A 19,771-nucleotide genomic window follows, 5' to 3' on the forward strand; every position below is an offset into this window, starting at 1 on the left:
CTGAGTTTCAGGTGCCCATGATATATTCCAATGGAAATGTCTGGTAGACAGTTGGAAATGCAGTCTGGAAAAGAAGTTAGCATTGGATAGAGAGAGATTCAGCTGTTCTCTAGCAAATGGTAGGTTGAAGCCCTCTGGGTGGGTCAGGGCCACCCAGGAGAGCCCAGGCTGAGAAGACAAGGGCAGAGGAGGAATATCCGGTAAAGCTGGCTGCGGAGACAAGACTTGGGAGCAGCAGCAGCATTATAGCGTTTGAGAGCTTCCTGTTCTGAACACCGCATACATTAACTGGCCTGATCCTCAGATACCTCTGTGAAAGGGCTACATTTTACACATGAGGACCCCGAGGCACAGAGAAGTAAAGTAATTTGCACAAGGGCACAGAGCTAGTAAGTCGCTTTCAATGGTAAATTAGTGGTAGCCTCATTAAGTTGATGTGATTGAATTAAGACAGTTTTTGTCGCAACTGTTTTACAGATTTAAATATAGATTGGTAAGCTTTGATGATAGTATTTCCTTAATTTCCCCCCTGCTCTATCAAGTAAATATAGTATGATCATCAGAATTCATGAAGAAAGTATGATCTGAGACTTTCATAAATTTCCAAATTCCTTGGCTTTTTCTCACATGAGTATTCTGTCAAGATACATGCATTTCTTAAACATAATTTTATTTAATAGGTTAAGTTTTCCCTGAAGTTTTCTCCCAATTAATAAGAATTTTTGGCATTAATTGGAGCACTTCCTGAAATGGTTTCATGAGTCATATTTTCATATTTCCACTTAGAATATACGTTGGACTCTCTTAGCAGTGATCTGAGACATCATCAAACTCTACATTCTTATTTTAATTTACCCAAAACTTCTCTTGTCTCCTTGAATTCATCCCTTCCTTAGAATATCTTCATTATATTTTCCCTTTTATCAGTACACCAGCAGTGGAGATTTTTCTTGGAGCCCATTTTCTCAGTGATTTTTTTATTACTTCATCAGAGTTATGCACACCAAGGAGGAAAGAACGATGAAGCCACACCAGGTTGACACAGCTGGACTATCTGCTAGACTGGAGTCAGCAGACTACAGTCCACGGGCCAAATGTGACCCCTCACATTTTTGTAAATAAAGTTTTATTGGAACACAGCCATGCTTAATCATTTACATATTATCTGTGGCTGCTTTCCTGCTACAAGGGCAGAGTTGAGTAGTTGCATTAAGTGGTGCAGTGCATGACCCACATAACCTAAAATGTTTACTGATTTGGACCTTCACAGAGAAAAGTGCTGACTCTTTCTCTGTAGCATACTACTTTTGGAAGATTAGGAATTGTCCAAAGCATATTTATAGTGCTTTAGAGTTAAGACAGTTCTCTTTTAAATAAAACTTTAAAGAAAATTTTACTCAGCTGAATAACAGAACCATTGAGTGGTTTCTGTAATATTTGTTCTTTGGGTCTAAAACAGATACAGTCAGGGGAATAATGAAACTGAAGACTCCTTTAAGCAATCTAGAATCAGAATTCTTAACTGTATAATCAGTCATCTGAATTTTTGTCAGTTTTAACAGAACTGTTTAATTTGGAAGAATTTCTTTTTCTTTGAATGCTCAGTAGATGCCAGGTCTTTCCTTGTGCTCAGCTTTTGGGATTTGCAGAAATATTACATTTCCCTACCCTCAGAGAAATATGTCTCAATTGGAACCAAGTTAAATACAAACCAAAAAAAATCTGGAAAAATTGACCTAGATCATAGATATGTAACAGAATGATAAAAATATGTTTTGTGTTGAGTACATTATTTTAGTTTATTAGCATGTTGACCATATCTTATGTTATACTTCAATCACATTTCTGAGAAAATGAATGTGCTTTCTTTTCTTTTTTTTAATTGAGGTGTAGTCGACATACAGTATTATGTAAGTTTCAGGTGTACAGCATAGCGCTTCACAATTTTTAAAGGTTATATTTCATTTATAGTTATAAAATATTGGCTATGTTTCCAGATGTGCTTTATTTGCCATTATTTTTGTTAATCCAAGAAATATGTGAGGGCAAATGGGATCACATTCTGCTCTGTCAGATACAAGTTCTTCACTTGTCCCTCGTGAATGGCCACTCTCCTCAGTAGTTCTCCCCTCCCTTTTTGGCTGCTGTGGCTTCTGAGGTCCTCTCTTGCATCTGGGTTTTCTTTCCTGTAATTTGTTCTCCAGGATCTGGCTCCCTGGAGCATGATCACATGACTCCCCTGCTCTAAACTCCGCTCCTGTTCTCTGTAGCCCACCCAGCAAAATCTGGTCTTTCACCAGCATTGGAGACCTTCCACGCTGTTTCAAACCTACTCTCTGCCTTTTCTTCCCCCACTGTCCTTTTTTGTACCCTGAACTCTGAGTACTGTGACTACAGTCTGCACTTTCCCATCTCTTGATTTTCATACACATTTCCTCACTGTTTGAAATGTCCTTTAACCTCTGTGATATATGATAGGACTAATGAGATTAGATAGATTTCCAGGTTAAAAGTCTGCTCTTCAGGGCTTCCCTGGTGGCTCAGTGGTTGGGAGTCCGCCTGCCGTTGTGGGGGACAGGGGTTCGTGCCCCAGTCCGGGAAGATCCCGCGTGCCGTGGAGCGGCTGGGCCCGTGAGCCATGGCCGCTGAGCCTGCGCGTCTGGAGCCTGTGCTCCGCAACGGGAGAGGCCACGACAGTGAGAGGCCCGCGTACCGGAAAAAAAAAAAAAAAAAAAAAAAAGAATTAATCTTCAATGTGTATTGTCACAAGGAATAATCAGACTTGAACTTTATAAGCTTAGCACCTTGGGACTTCTGCCCCGTATGCAGTTTATGTGCAAGGTAAAACAAGGTCTTTTACAGTTTCTAATTAAAACAAAGTTTAGTTGCCACTTGGTTAACTTCCTGGTTTTTGAATAAAACTTAATATATTAGTCACCTGGAAATTTGGAATTTGAATGCGACAATAGAAATCTTTCTGTCCTAGTCAAGTTTTTGAAGCTGTACTGAAATGAATATTCCTCATATTTCTGGCTTCAGTAACTATCAGGGATGATTGATTACATGTGAACCATGTATTGATAGATCGGTAATTTTTAATGCAGAGCGGTCAGCCCCCCTGAAGGTTATAGAAGGCACCAGACTTTATAATCATGGTTGTTGTCCTTCTGAAAATTTCGCAGAATGTCCATATAAACATCATTTATAGTCTTAGAACCAGCCAAAACCCTTTACAAAGTACATATAAATAGAAACCTTGTAAAATTCACTTTTTAACTCTCACACTTACGCTGTGCAAGGAACTAAGGTCTGGTCCCTGTTTCCAGAGTCAACACAGTCTGTTAGGGGAGATAAGCGGTGTAAGCAGCAAGAAAGACCAGGACAATCTCACATTAGTTAGAATTGACCCAAGTACCAGATGTGATGAGAAGCTCCTTCTTTCTAGCTGGGAAAATGGATGAAAGAGTTGGAAGTTGTGGTTTTGAGCTGGGCTTTGAAGGATGTATTAGGCAAAGACTGTGGGGAAAGAGATGAATGAAGGGGAGAATGATCCCCAGGCCAAGGTCTGATTTACACAGGCTGGAGACAGGACACGCACACAGCGTGTGTCCTGTGGGAGGGGAAGGGGTCCTTAGGTGTGATTAGCAAGATTCACCCTCCCTCCTCCCTCCCCTCTGCTGCTGGATTGGAGGAAACCATTACCCCGTGGTCCTCTATTCTCCCTCACCTTCCCATTCGCTATTACAGGATGGTAAGAAGTTATGGAGAATAAGACTAGGGAAGAGGAATGGGGGTGGGAGTGTGCACAAAGAACTGCAGTAGAGCACAGGGGGCTCTTTACCATATTCTTTTTTTTCCCTCCTCTTTCAGTGTTCTTCCTTTTCCTAAGCTTGGCAGAATTCATCATAGGGAAGAGCAAAGAGAAGGTGGATAGGGCAGTTTCTGTAGCTGGCTATTCATATTCAGTCTGCCTATAATTCTATGAGATTAAAGAGCATGCATTGAGTAGTGTTTGCAGAAAATAAACATATAATGCTGAGCATACAGAAATAATCTTGGTGGACCCTAAGCCTAGTTTTCTATGTCATCATCATAATCATCAGTTTTATTTAGGAATTGTAAGATGCACAGAATTTTCTTACAACACAGTAGAGATCTTAAAAGCTTTTTTTGTAGAGGTAGAGGGGCATTTAGAACAAACTTTTTTTTTTTTTGCAGAAAAATGGCACTTAAGGAGCAATCACAGCATAAAATACCCAGTAGACATAAATCTTTTGCACTTTTATTAAGTCATAATTTTTCAGAATGTGTGTGTGCTTTTTCTTCTCTATAAGTAGAAAGAGAAAAAACGAAAACAGAATGAAGCAGTAGGCTTGAAAAATAATCAAACCTGGGGAGTAAGTTTTAAAGCTGCCTTGTGAATAAACAAGGCTGCTAAAGAAAGGTCTATGGCTTGAAGGGAAAAACTGCTGCCACATTGCAGGGTCAGATTTTTTTTTTCCTTTCTCTCTTTGTTTTTTTTTAACTTAAAGTGAACATGTTTTATCTTCCCGTAAAATATTGTTTCTTTGCCTTCTGAGAAATTATGTCAGGTTGAACACTATGCTTTGCCAGTATAGTCAGCTCTTTGTGCTAGAGGATCGTTCTAGGAGTTTGGCAGTAATTCTGCTCTGTTAAGACAAATTAGAGACTAGTAATGGGTCTTTATCTGGGTATTGGTATTGTACATTTATATGCATGTGTGATGGAACCACTTCATAGTGACTGTTTTAAAAAACTTTTTGAGGTTTATTACATTTAATTAGAGGTTTAAACATGTTTCTGAAAAATATACTTCGTCTCCTTTTAGAAAATATTTGCTTTATAAATTGAGAGTTTTCTTACTCGCAGCTCTGGGTAAGATGTAAACGATACATGCTACTGATTGCTGAGGAGCTCAGTGGTTGTCTTTGAGATTACATAGATTGAGCAAAGGAGGTAGAAAGCAGGGGGGCCATCCCTTATGAACTTTCTCCTCAGAAGATAAAGTGGAAGGAATTTTCTGTCAGCCACAGATGCTCGTGAAAGGTCTATGGAGATGTATCTATACAACTGTAATCTCTCTTTTTCAGCCTCTGTGCCTTCCTGCAAAAGATCAAGAGAAGGAACTCAAGGAGCCACTCTTATAACTTACCAGATAACCCCAGCAGGCTCAGTAGACAGACCAAGTTCCCAGGAAAAAAGCTACAGGCACTTGAGGATAAACTGCTTCCAACAGCTTTTAGCTTAAAGCTGACCTGGAAGGCTTTGACTCCCAATTACAAGGTGAGTTAGGAGAATGCAAGTTTAAAATCAAAAGCAGAGTTAGATTAGGCAATGCTTAATGATAGCAAAAGATTACTGAGATATTACCAAATCACAGGAACATGTTTCTATTTTTTATGTATATATCAGATGGAAAAATAAGACTTGGTGATTCTGGTTATGTTTAGCCATCTTAATAAAAAGTTCTGCAATATTTTTTTTAAGGATAGGAAGTAAAAAAAAAAAAAAAAGCCGAAATATTGAACGTTTTTCTGTCTACAGTTTGGCATCATGTGAAAATAAAGTGCTCCCCTTCCCTTCTGCAATAATAAACCTGCGCCTGAAAATGGCTGAAAGGTTATCCTCGCTTTCATTATATATGCATGACACACACACTCTTAAAATGCATACAGTTTTTATAGTCTTTCATAGTAAACAGGTAGACGATTGATTGTGATATTTTTACACATGAGGCTGAAATAAATATGATAACAGCAGTGCTCACTTTGGGGTCCTTGTCATCTTTGATATTTGCAGTTATTATTTTCAGAACCACTTCAGATATGCTGTTTGACATCTTAGGCCCAGTGGGTTTGGTCTTCACCGTTTGGACACATCCCTCCCAGTTATACGAAGCTTTCTACCTTCTGAGGTCAGTGACCCCCAGAGTGGGAGGATGTGCCATCAGAGCTCTTGGGGATCTTTTGCAACGTGTGTCCTCTATTCAAACCCTTATTTTCTCTGGAGCACAAGGGCAGCAGTGGTGGTGGTGGTGGTGATAGTTCAGACATCTGTAATTTGGAAAATACTCACAGGTGTTCTGATACCACTTCGACCTTTTCCTTGCATGGACTGCTCCCTCTTGGTAGGACAGAAACCATGGCTTACTAATTTAGTGTAATCACTGTTATGTCAGAAGATTTCTGCTTATTACTGCATTATTTAAAGTTAAATTTTATTTATTTATTTATTTTTTTGGCTGCATTGGGTCTTAACTGTGGCATGCGGGATCCTCGTTGCAGCATGTGGGATCTTTCGTTGCAGCTCCTGGGCTTCTCTCTAGTTGTGGCGTGTGGGTTTTCTCTTCTCTAGTTGGGCGCATGGGCTCCAGGGTGTGTGGGCTCTGTAGTTCGTGGCACGCAGGCTCTCTCGTTGAGGCGCATGAGCTCAGTAGTTGTGGCGCGCAGGCTTAGTTGCCCCGCAGCATGTGGGATCTTAGTTCCCCGACCAGGGATCGAACCTGCGTCCCCTGCATTAGAAGGCAAATTTCTTTACCACTGGACCACCAGGGAAGTCCCTTAAAGTTAAATTTTAAAGCACAGCTTGCAGACTGGTGGCCTACAGGCCAGATTTTAGACTATAATTTTTTTAATATGTAAAAGTTTTCTTTTTTAATATTGAGTTAATTGCCAACATCTCAAAAAGGAAACTTCACATAAAAAAAAGAAAAAAAAACCCCCAGCAAAACAGATACCTGGCTTCTCTTGGAAGGTTAAAAATCTGGTCTTGTTACTATTTCAAGACCTGAAGTTTGCTAGTCGTTACCATTCCCTAAGTCTTTAACCCAACCAGCTATACAGATTTGTGTTACCTACCTGGCATCTGTAGGCTTTTGAGGCCAAGATTCATGCTTTAAGCATCAATTTTGTCTCTCCTTACATGAAGTCAGTCCCCTGTAGTTTACACATAACACTCTCTTAGTCTTTATTCTCTTTTGGCATTTTATTATTTTATATAAAATGTGTGCACTGTGAGAATGGTGGCTTTCTGAGGTTAAACTAACACCTGCCAGGCTTGCCTACGAAGAAGGAAAACTTTTCCAAAACCAGGTGGCCCATGGTTCTTAGTTTGGAAATCTGATTGGCGGAGTGATACGGTCTGAATCATTTTTTCCAGACCTGAGGTCGTCATCTCAGAGTTTAATATGTCACAACCTAAGGGTTCCATTGCCTGATCTGACTGTTTTGGTCCCAGGGAGGTAAAGTGATTCATTGGGTTGGCTTCTTTTTGAATGACACCTATAGGCATTTAGAGTTCATCTCTTATCCCCTTATTCATTCTGGACACCAGAGTGATTCAGTGAGCTGTGTGCTACGTGCGCAGAACTTTTGACACTGAGAAATCTCACCATCAGAATCAGATATACCTTCAAGCACAGTGGGTTGTAGTTAATCACAAAACTTCTCTTTCCGGCTTCCCTGGTGGCACAGTGGTTGGGGGTCCGCCTGCCGATGCAGGGGATGTGGGTTCGTGCCCCGGTCCGGGAAGATCCCACATGCCCCAGAGCGGCTGGGCCCGTGAGCCATGGCCGCTGAGCCTGCGCGTCTGGAGCCTGTGCTCCACAACGGGAGAGGGGAGAGGCCACAACAGTGAGAGGCCCGCGTACAGCAAAAAAAACAAAAAAAACACTTCTCTTGCCCCATCTTTGATTACTATATATTGTTGGGGACTGAACTACTTGCAGTAATGTTCCTTTTAATTTGATATTGAACCAAACTTTTATATAATAATAAAGAGCCTTGGGCTTCCCTGGTGGCGCAGTGGTTGAGAGTCCGCCTGCCGATGCAGGGGACACGGGTTTGTGCCCTGGTCCGGGAAGATCCCACATGCTGCAGAGCAGCTGGGCCCGTGAGCCATGGCCGCTGAGCCTGTGCGTCCGGAGCCTGTGCTCCGCAACGGGAGAGGCCACAACAGTGAGAGGCCCGCGTACCACAAAAAAAAAAAAAAATAATAATAATAATAATAAAGAGCCTTAACCATGGAAGCATTTTAAATCATAGGGCCCTATGGGCATAGCACTTCTCTGTCTACATCAGCTAAACTCAGCCATTAATTATTTGATCATAGTTTACAAATAGGGAGAAGCTGACTTGATCCCAAAACAGTGGTTCTTATCCCAACAACCCATTTTTCAAACGGATAGTGCCTGTTACTCAAGCAGATTTTAGGCCTCAGGATATTCATTTTTAATGTTGAAGCAAACAAGAAAGAAGCCCAACAGGACTGGATGTTGACTTCTGGTAGTTTACTGTCCTCTGGCTGCATTACTTTTGCTCTGTCTCATGGGATCTCTTAGGTCAGTATTGCCTAGGATCTCTTGATACTTGACCACACGTAAAGGTGAAATATACAGGTTTTCCCTGGTGGCGCAGTGGTTGAGAGTCCGCCTTCCGATGCAGGGGACGCGGGGGTTCGTGCCCCCATCTGGGAAGATCCCACATGCCGCGGAGCAGCTGGGCCTGTAAGCCATGGCCGCTGAGCCTGCGCGTCCGGAGCCTGTGCTCCGCAACGGGAGAGGCCACAACAGTGAGAGGCCCGCGAACCAAAAAAAAAAAAAAGATGAAACATACATGAGTCCCTTTGACTATCAGGTTTACGTTCATGGAAATGAAGTAACTAGAAATTTGTCTCCACACATTCGAGGAGTTGTGACTTGACTGTATGAGAAAGAAATTAAACTCTTCTGAAAAGGAAAAAGCAGGTGATTGGCACCTCATTTCCTTAAGGAAATGTGTTTATTTTCATTCCTGTTTTGTCATAGGAATTAGTGTGTATGCATGTATACTCAGAAATGCTTCCAGGAAGCCCTTTATCTCTTTTTTCCTTGGCATTCCTGTTATTGGCTCCACATTCCACTTCCCTTAACTTCCTGAGGAAAGGACACCTAGGACTGAAAAAATGAAACCAATGAGGGCCATTATTGACATATAAAACGGGTTGAAATGTGGTGAAAAAGGTAAACCCAGTAAATCAGCTAGCCAGTCAGCAAATATGACATTGGCAAAAACTGGAAGAAGAGAAAGAGTATTCAACCCTGGCATGGCATGAAAGCTGACATTTGCTCCCTTTTACCTCTTATGAAGATCATGAGACTTCTCCCTCAGTAGTAGAAACGGAGAGAATATCCAATGAGAATTGGCAGTGCTGAGACCATTTTACTTAACCTCTTTCTTCAAAAGGTGATCAAATATATTTCTTTGTTCTTTTAGGGGGACAGTTCCTTTATTTCTTGAGGATCATTGTAAATTCATGGATTTTAAACATCTTTATGATTTGATTAGTTGCAGTGACTTTTTTTTCTGGATGCTCAAATAAAACCTTCTTTGTTCCTTGGGAGCCCCTTGAGATTGGTTCCTGTATATACATACAGAAAAGAGAACCTATCAGAAGTGAATCACAATGAATTTTCACAAACTGAACATTCCCATATAATCAGCACCCAGATCAAGATACAGAACATCCCAGAAGCATCCATGTCCCATTAGTTTTTTTGACACTGCTTTTTAGTTCAACAGGATACTTTAAGCTCCTCTTGTTCATTTCACAGTCCAGTCTAAGAATCAGTTATTACAAGGAGCTCCGGTTCCTTTTAGTAGAAAATGGAATTTAGAAGCCACAGTCTGGGCATTAAGGGTGCTCATTCTTTTTTTTTTTTTTTTTTTTTTTGCGGTACGCGGGCTTCTCACTGCTGTGGCCCCTCCCGCCGCGGAGCACAGGCTCCAGACGCGCAGGCTCAGCGGCCATGGCTCAGGGGCCCAGCCGCTCCGCAGCACGCGGAATCCTCCCGGAGGGCGGCACGAACCCGCGTCCCCTGCATCGGCAGGCGGACTCCCAACCACTGCGCCACCAGGGAAGCCCATGGGTGCTCATTCTTATCGGTCATCAGTGTTTCCAGACTTTTTCAGGGAACAAAGTTGGAAATAATTATATATTTAAAGTAAAAAATTATGAGTTCACATTGAATTTTCAAAGTTAACTTTATGGAGTTTTACTATTATTTGATTTTATATTTGTATCTCATTTCTCTTCAAATGAATAATCTCAGCATTACTACTACTAATTGTTCTATTTTTATATAGAGAAAAATGTAGAGTTTTATTTACCTTTTATTACTATCATTATTTTTGGTCTTTCAAATTTTATGTATGTGGTCAAAAATGAATTTCCCTCACCTCCATTTTTAGTATTTAGTGTTGATATATTTCTATTAAATCTTTAGTTCACCAAATAATTTGAGTTATTTGCAATTCATTACATCATAAGCAGGAGATGTTCCAGAAGTAACAGTGGGATTATTGTACTGTTTGGATGGTGGATCAGTTTGTGCTGCACTGAATGCATTTATTAGTGTCCACCCTTCATCACAGTGCAGGTCCAGAAATAGAAGAAAGATAAATGTTCTAAATGAAACACAGAGCCTGAAAGTGCCCCAACGGTTTTGTCCTTCTTGCTTCTTTTTATCTGATAAATGGATATTTTATGGATGCTTACCTTGGAATGATTTCTTTTCCCTTGGTGAGTCAAGGGATCAAGTGCTTTGATTTTTGGATATATTTTGTAATATTTGACCTTGGGAAACATGTAAGTGTTCATAGAGAATATAGGAATAGGTACTTTTCCCTCCGTCCGTCTGTCCCTTCCTCCCTCCCTCCCTCCCTCCCTCCCTCCATTCCTTCCTTCCTTCCTTCCTTCCTTCCTTCCTTCCTTCCTTCCTTCCTTCCTTCCTTCCTTCCTTCTATCCTTCCTTTCTTTTTCCTACAACCAGGTGATTCCTTGAACTTGAAGCTGAGGGGTAGGCAGTGGGAGGGAAGAAGGAGAGCTGCATCTCCCCCGCTTTAGTCTTTTAAGCTTTTCACCTGTCTTCTCAAAATGTCTCATTTCCAAGCCTCCATAAGGTTGGAATCCAGTATTTTTGTCTTTTCCAAATATATTTTTAAGTACAGAAAGATGATTAATTAGACTTTAATTAGTCTAACTTTAAGGGTGATTTAAATGTTTCTTTGGACTTCTCTGGTAATGCAGTGGTTAAGAATCTGCCTGCCAATGCAGGGGACACGGGTTCGAGCCCTGGTCTGGGAAGATCCCACATGCCACAGAGCAACTAAGCCCGTGCGCCACAACTACTGATCCTGTGCTCTAAAGCCTGTGAGTCACAACTACTGAGCCCACTTGCCACAACTACTGAAGCCCGTGCACCTAGAGCCTGTGCTCCACAACAAGAGAAGGTACTGCAAAGAGAAGCCCACACACCGCAACGAAGGGTAGTCCCCTGTTGCCACAACTAGAGAAAGCCCGTGTGCAGCAACGAAGACCCAGTGCAGCCAAAAATAAATAAAAATTTTATTTAAAAAAAAATGTTTCTTTGTTGACTTTTCACATCAAATGAATAATGCCAGGAAGTACTGAGTGCAATAAATGAACAATACAGATCTACTTTGAAAGATTTGGCTTTCAGAGTGCAAGGGTTTATTAGGAGTAACAATTCTAGACTTTGTCTCAGTAAGAAGTGATTACGAAGATGGTAGACTAACACATAGGTTCCCCAAAACTTCAACTGTGTATGGCTGGTGTTAAATGTTTGAAATTTCAGAAACAATGACAGTTTAAATAGACGTCTTTTATCATGTGCCTTATATCACCCCTGTCATATCTAAGGTGTTTGCTCATTGATTCATCCAGCAAAGTGTATTGAATGTCTCTACTCAGTGTGTACCAGGCACTATTCTGGGTGCAGAGATTATAACAAGGAGAGCAGGAAACAGATGATGTCTCTAGGGATAGACAATAAGCCAATAAACAAATAATGTAACTATTGAGTGAAGTAAGTGCTGTGAAGGAAATGAAAAGAATATTGTGCAGAAAAGTGGCAGGGCATGTGCCTATTTTGAGGCGACAGAAGCTGAGAACTGAAGGGTGGTTTGCTGACTGAATTTTCGTGTGTAGAAAACTAAATTTGAAAGTACTGTACAGTTTATTTAAACAATTGGGTTTCCCTGGTGGCGCAGTGGTTGAGAGTCCGCCTGCCGATGCAGGGTACACGGGCTCGTGCCCCGGTCTGGGAAGATCCCACATGCTGTGGAGTGGCTAGGACCGTGAGCCATGGCCGCTGAGCCTGCGCGTCCGGAGCCTGTGCTCTGCAACGGGAGAGGCCACAACAGTGAAAGGCCTGCGTACCGCAAAAAAAACCCCAAAAAACATAAACAATAAATACATGTTTGGCATTTGAATTTATTTTCAAATATCTAATTTTTTTTTCAACTGGCATTATAAATTGTTGAACTTTAAGTTTAAAATCTCTTGTTTTGTCAGCTTCTGGAAACTGAAGGAAGTTCTGGGTGAGGGGTATACGGGAACTCTCTGTCGTAGATTTGTAACTTCTCTAAAAATCTAAAATTATTCTAGAATAAAACATTTAAAAGGAAAAACTGGCGAAGAAATACCAAAATTTATACTAAATCAAATACAGTGTGGCAAAGATGAGGAATCCAGACTACGTAGGAGGGGTCTGCAGGGAGAATGGTGGGTGTTGAGAATTCGTTACTTGGATGCTCTTATATAGACTTTTGTCTCATCACTCATTTTTGGACTAAATAAATTTTGCCCCCTTTCGTGCTTCTTTTCATCTTCTTAAATTTTATAAACTTAAAAAACCTTACAATAGAGTTAGTTTACATTTTTCCTTTTATTAAAAAAGTTTATTCATTTTCTTAAAATATTCTTGGACTACTTAGGATGTTATCCTTCAAGTGGAAATTAGCAAATCTTTTTCACATGTGGCTTTTAATAAAACTGGCATCATAAATAAAAGTTTTCTCTGATCAGAACAATCTTCTCTACCCTTTGTTTTATTAGTATTTTTCAATTCATGTATTTCTAAGCATAAAGTACCTTCTTTCACACATTAGAAGAAACAGAGAAACCTGAAGTTGGCAAGGAGCCAGTAAATTCAGAATCTCCTTTGTAAATGCTTTGCCAACTGTAGCACAGATTAACAGACCTGCCATGGGAAGCTCTTTGGTAATCTATAATCTTTGAAAGTACTCTCCAGTATCTGGTTCCAAGAATGCTTCCTAATCTTTCATTATCTAGTTTAGGAGTCAGCAAATGATAGACTACAAGCTTGCAGTCTTGCTTTGTAAATAAAGTTTTATTGGAACATAGCTATGCTTATTCATGTGCGTATTGTCTATGGCTCCTTTTCCACTACAGTAGTTCCCCTTTATCCGTGGGGGATACGTTCCAAGACTCTCAGTGGATGCCTGAAACTGCAGATAGGACCGAACCCACTATATGCTGTGTTTTTCCTATACATACATACCTATGATAAAGTTTAACTTATAAACTAGGCACAGTAAGAGATTAACAATAACTAATAATAAAATAGAACAGTTATAACAATATACTGTAATAAAAGTTCTGTGAATGGGGTCTTTGTCTCAAAATATCTTATTCAGACAAATTTAATGCCTTTTCCATCTTAAGTAAGCACTTATTATGCACTGTGGCCCTAACTTGCAGTTTGAGGAGTGATAGCAAAATTTATTTTTCCGTCTTTACAATTGCACAGGTAGATTCATTCTTATTGTAGATCTTACCAACCTCAGGATATGATTTTTTCTTTCCTTATTGAGTTGAGAACTTTCACCTTTTCACTTAAAGGAAAGACTTTATGGCTTCTCCTTCACAGATCTGAATTGCCAGCATCACTACTCTTGTGTTTTGGGGCCATTATTAAGTAAAGTAAGGGTTACTTGAACACAAGCACTGTGATATTGCAGCAGATGATCTGATAACCCAGACTACTATTACGTGACTAATGGGTGAGATATGCTGGACAAAGACATGATTCACGACCTGGGCAGGACACAGCAGGATGGCAGAAAATTTCGTCCCGGTACTCAGAATGGCATGCAATTTAAGATGTATGAATTGTTTATTTCTGGAATTTTCCATTTAATATTTTTCAGACCATGGTTGATGTGGGTAACTGAAACCTTGGAAATCAAAACCACGGATAAGGGGAAACTACTATAGAACGGTAGTGTTGAGTAGCTGCAGTGAGATGGTATGGCTCACAAAGCCTAGAAAGGTTTCTGCCAGGCCCCTTATGTAAAAAGTTTGCTGACTTCTGGTCTAGACAAAAGCAGTGACTGGGTTATCTCCTTCTGTTTCTGAATTTGGGATCCAAGAAATTTTGCAATCCCAAGGATTAGTAGACAACAAAGTCCTGTTGGTTCATGGTAGAGCTTTCTGCTTTATTTTTTTTAATTCATAAATGGAGGTACTGTTTTTTTAGTAAAAGTTTTCCATGAGCTTTCTGAAGTTTTTAGAAATAATTTTGTAATATAAAGTTCATTTTTGTAAACGTTAAAAGATAAATGCTTTAGTTATCACTTGAAATTCTTCTTACTATTTTTTTAATTTCTCAGGAAAAGTCTTAAAAATCCTTTTATTTTTGAGGCTTTAGGCCTATTACTTGGGAGTGAATCTGTGTCTAATACTATATATTGTAATTATTCCCTGTGACGAGCAGGGCCCCTTTGGCAATCATCGACACCTGCTACATAGTTAACAGGCTTGTTAAAACACAGAGTGTTGGGCCTTAGAGTGTTTGATTTGCTGGTATGGATGAGCTCAAAAATTTGCATTTGGAAATTCTACTCCTAGGTATATATCTGGAAAAAAAAACCCCACTAATTCAAAGCATGCACCCCAGTGTTCATAGCAGCACTGTTTATAATAGCCAAGACATAGAAGCAACCCAGATGCCCATCAACAGAAAACTGGATTAAGAAGATGTGGTGTATTTTATATATATATATATATATATATATATATATATATATATATATATATATATATATATATATATATATAAAATACACACACACACACACACACACACACACACTGGAGTAGTACTCAGCCATAAAAAAAATGAAATGTTGCCATTTGCAGCAACATGGATAGACCTAGAAAATATTATGCTTAGTGAAATGTCATACAGAAAGACAAATACTGTATGATATCACTTCTATGTGACATCTAAAAAATAATACAAATGAATGTATATACAAAACAGAAGCAGACTCACAGATATGGAAAGTAAACTTGGGTTACCAGAGGGGAGAGGGGAGAGGGAGAGGAACAAATTAGAGGTATGGGATTAACTGATACAAACTACTATATATAAAACAGATAAGCAACAAGGATTTACTGCATAGAACAGAGAATTATATCCATTTTATTGTAATAATCTATAATGGAATACAGTCTGCAAAACTACTGAATCACTATGCCGTACACCTGAAACTAACACAATACTGTAAATCAGCTGTACTTCAATTAAAAAAAAAATGACTTTGCATTTGGAATAAGTTTCCAGGTGACACGTTGTTCCTAATACCACCTTTCAAAACCTCTGTAGTAGACAGTGCTGGCATTTCCCAAGCTTGGAATTTGGGGGACAGTAGCTTTTTTTCATCACAATTCAATATCAAGTGACATTTTAGACCTTCCTTTATATTTCTTAAACTTCCACTCACCGTCTTTTTGACTAGATTCACTAATGACCCAGATACCATTTTTCCACTTTTATCTGTTTTCCAGTCCCCAAATTCTGTTGCTACTGTCCCCTGTCCTCACCACTCTTGTGGGGTTTTACTTAAAGAAAAAATAAAGTCACTGTTGTTTTTAGTGGCATTTTGGAGTGAAATAGATCCTGTATTCAATCTGCCAGCTTTACTCCAAGATGTGTGTGTGTATTTTAAAGTAATTCTTTCTTGATTCTCATAAAATCCCATGAGGTAGGTTGGGCACAAAAGTATCTTCTCTGTGCAGAGGAAGAAAAGACCCTGAGATAAGAGATCCCATGATCTGATAAAAAAGGAATGCTCGAGGTCAGGCCTTTTGTCATCCATTTCTTTGTTAATTATAATGTAGCATGAGTTTGACATTATCTGGACCTCAAACCATCAGGACTCCTATTCCTTCACTTAAATCAGTATCTCAAGTATTTTTTTTTTAATTTTAAAATTTTATTTATTTTTTTATACAGCAGGTTCTTATTGGTCATCAATTTTATACACATCAGTATATACATGTCAATCCCAATCCTCCAATTCATCACACCCCCACCTCCACCCTGCCGCCACTTTCCCCCCTTAGTGTCCAACGTTTGTTCTCTACATCTGTGTCTGTTTATGCCCTGCAAACCAGTTCATCTGTACCATTTTTCTAGGTTCCACATATATGCGTTAATATACGATATTTGTTTTTCTCTTTCTGACTTACTTCACTCTGTAAGACAGACTCTAGATCCATCCACGTCTCTACAAATGACCCAGTTTTGTTGCTTTATATGGCTGAGTATTATTCCATTGTGTATATGTACCACATCTTCTTTATCCATTCATTTGTCTGTCGATGTGCATTTAGGTTGCTTCCATGACCTGGCTATTGTAAATAGCACTGCAATGAATATTGGGGTGCATGTGTCTTTTTGAATTATGGTTTTTCTGGGTGTATTCCCAGTAATGGGATTGCTGGGTTGTATGGTAATTCTATTTTTAGGTTTTTAAGGAACCTCCATACTGTTCTCCATAGTGACTGTATCAATTTACATTCCCACCAACAGTGCAAGAGGGTTCCCTTTTCTCCACGCCCTCTCCAGCATTTGTTGTTTGTAGATTTTCTGATGATGCCCATTCTAACTGGTGTGAGGTGATACCTCATTGTAATTTTGATTTGCATTTCTCTAATAATTAGTGATGTTGAGCAGCTTTTCATGTGCTTCTTGACCATCTGTATGTCTTCTTTGGAGAAATGTCTATTTAGGTCTTCTGCCCATTTTTGGATTGGGTTGTTTGTTTCTTTAATATTGAACTGCATGAACCGTTTATATATTTTGGAGATTAATCCTTTGTCCGATGATTCATTTGCAAATATTCTCCCATTCTGAGGGTTATCTTTTTGTCTTGTGTGTAGTTTCCTTTGCTTTGCAAAAGCTTTTAAGTTTCATTAGGTCCCATTTGTTTCTTTTTGTTTTTATTTCCATTACTCTAGGAGGTGGATCTAAAAAGATCTTTCTGTGATTTATGTCAAAGAGTGTTCTTCCTATGTTTTCCTCTAAGAGTTTTATCGTGTCCAGTCTTACATTTAGGTCTCTAATCCATTTTGAGTTTATTTTTGTGTGTGGTGTTAAGGGAATGTTCTAATTTCATTCTTTAACATATAGCTGTCCAGTTTTCGCAGCACCACATATGGAAGAGGCTGTCTTTTCTCTATGGTATATCCTTGCCTCCTTTGTCATAGGTTAGTTGACTATAGGTGTGTCGGTTTATCGCTGGGCTTTCTCTCCTGTTCCATTGATCTATATTTCTGTTTTTGTCCCAGTACCATATTGTCTTGAGTACTGTAGCTTGGTAGTATAGTCTGAAGTCAGGGAGTCTGATTCCTCCAGCTCTGTTTTTTTTTTTTTTTTTTTTTTGCGGTACGCGGGCCTCTCACTGTTGTAGCCTCTCCCTTAGCGGAGCACAGGCTCTGGACGCGCAGGCTCGGCGACCACGGCTCACGTGGGATCTTCCTGGACTGGGGCACGAACCCATGTCCCCTGCATTGGCAGGCAGACTCTCAACCACTGCGCCACCAGGGAAGCCCTCCAGCTCTGTTTTTTTCCCTCCGGGCTGCTTTGGCTATTTGGGGTCTTTTGTGTCTCCATATAAATTTTAAGATTTTTTGTTCTAGTTCTGTAAAAAACGCTATTGGTAATTTGATAGGGATTGCATTGAATCTGTAGATTGCTTGGGTAGTATAGTCATTTTCACAATATTGATTCTTCCAATCCAAGAACATGATATATCTCTCCATCTTTCTGTATCATCTTTAATTTCTTTCATCAGTGTCTTATAGTTTTCTGCATACAGGTCTTTTGTCTCCCTAGGTAGGTTTATTCCTAGGTACTTTATTCTTTTTGTTGCAATGGTAAATGGAAATTAAGTGTTTCCTTAAGTTCTCTTTCAGATTTTTCATCATTAGTATATAGGAATGCAAGAGATTTCTGTGCATTAATTTTGTATCCTGCTACTTTACCAAATTCATTGATTAGCTCTAGTAGTTTTCTGGTGGCATCTTTAGGATTCTCTGTGTGTAGTATCATGTCATCTGCAAACAGTGACAGCTTTACTTCTTCTTTTCCAATTTGTGTTCCTTTTTTTTTCTTTTTCTTCTCTGATTGCCGCCACCAGGACTTCCAAAACTCTGTTGAATAATAGTGGCGAGAGTGGACATCCTTGTCTTTTTCCTGATCTTAGAGGAAATGCTTTCAGTTTTTCACAATTGAGAATTATGTTTGCTGTGGGTTTGTCGTATACGGCCTTTATTATGTTGAAGTAGGTTCCCTCTTTGCCCACTTTTTGAAGAGTTTTTAGCATAAATTGGTGTTGAATTTTGTCAAACGCTTTTCTGCATCTATTGAAATGATCATATGGTTTTTATTCTTCAATTTGTTAATATGGTGTATCACATTGATTGATTTGCGTATATTGAAGAATCCTTGCATCCCTGGGATAAATCCCACTTGATCATGGTGTATGATCCTCTTAATGTGTTGTTGGATTCTGTTTGCTAGTATTTTGTTGAGGATTTTTGCATCTATATTCATCAGTGATATTGGTCTGTACTTTTCTTTTTTTGTACTATCTTTGCCTTGTTTTGCTATCAGGGTGATGGTGGCCTCATAGAATGAGTTTGGGAGTGTTCCTTCCTCTGCAATTTTTTGGAAGAGTTTGAGAAGGATGGATGTTAGCTCTTCTCTAAATGTTAGATAGAATTCACCTGTGAAGCCATCTGGTCCTGGACTTTTGTTTGTTGGAAGATTTTTAATCACAGTTTCAATTTCATTACTTGTGATTGGTCTGTTCATATTTTCTATTTCTTCCTGGTTCATTGTTGGAAGGTTATACCTTTCTAAGAATTTGTCCATGTCTTCCAGTTGTCCATTTTATTGGCATAGAGTTGCTTTTAGTAGTTTCTTAGGATGCTTTGTATTTTTGTATTCTGTTGTAACTTCTCCTTTTCATTTCTAATTCTGTTGATTTGAGTCTTCTCCCTTTTTTTCTTGATGAGTCTGGCTAATGGTTTATCAATTTTGTTTATCTTTTCAAAGAACCAGCTTTTAGTTTTATTGATCTTTGCTATTGTTTTCTTTGTTTCTATTTCATTTATTTCTGCTCTGATCTTTATGATTTCTTTCCTTCTGCTAACTCTGGGTTTTTTTTTTTTTTTGTTCTTCTTTCTCTCATTGATTTAGGTATAAGGTTAGGTTGTTTATTTGAGATTTTTCTTGTTTCTTGGGGTAGGATTATATTGCTATAAACTTCCCTCTTAGAACTGCTTTTGTTGTATCCCATAGGTTTTGAGCCATCGTGTTTTCATTGTAATTTCTTTCTAGGTATTTTTTAATTTCCTTTTGGATTTCTTCAGTGATCTATTGATTATTTAGTGGCGTATTGTTTAGCCTCCATGCGTTTGTATTTTTTACAGTGTTTTTTGTGTAATTCATGTCTAGTCTCATAGCGTTGTGGTCAGAAAAGATACTTGATATGATTTCAATTTTCTTAAATTTACCAAGGCTTGATTTGTGACCCGAGATATGATCTATCCTGGAGAATGTTCTATGAGCACTTGAGAAGAAAGTGTATTCTGTTGT

The 19,771-nt window shown here is 39.1% G+C and overlaps 1 protein-coding gene across 12 annotated transcripts in view; it reads left to right on the forward strand.

Annotated features, from left to right (window-relative positions):
• The window catches only part of OSBPL6 (oxysterol binding protein like 6), a 209,440-nt gene that overhangs the window by 82,585 nt on the left and 107,084 nt on the right, over positions 1-19,771 (forward strand). For 9 of the 12 annotated variants that reach the window (XR_013828658.1, XM_079923836.1, XM_079923841.1 and 6 more), the window contains exons 2-3: positions 5,112-5,304; positions 5,821-5,935. The exons of 2 other annotated variants lie outside the window; for them this stretch is intronic. The gene's annotated coding sequence lies outside the window, so the exon portion shown is untranslated. The remainder of the gene's footprint in view (positions 1-5,111; positions 5,305-5,820; positions 5,936-19,771) is intronic. One more of the 12 variants, XM_079923835.1, reaches the window with a different exon arrangement.

Source organism: Stenella coeruleoalba (genome assembly GCF_951394435.1).
Source record: "Stenella coeruleoalba genome assembly, chromosome: 6".
Lineage (NCBI taxonomy): Eukaryota > Metazoa > Chordata > Mammalia > Artiodactyla > Delphinidae > Stenella > Stenella coeruleoalba.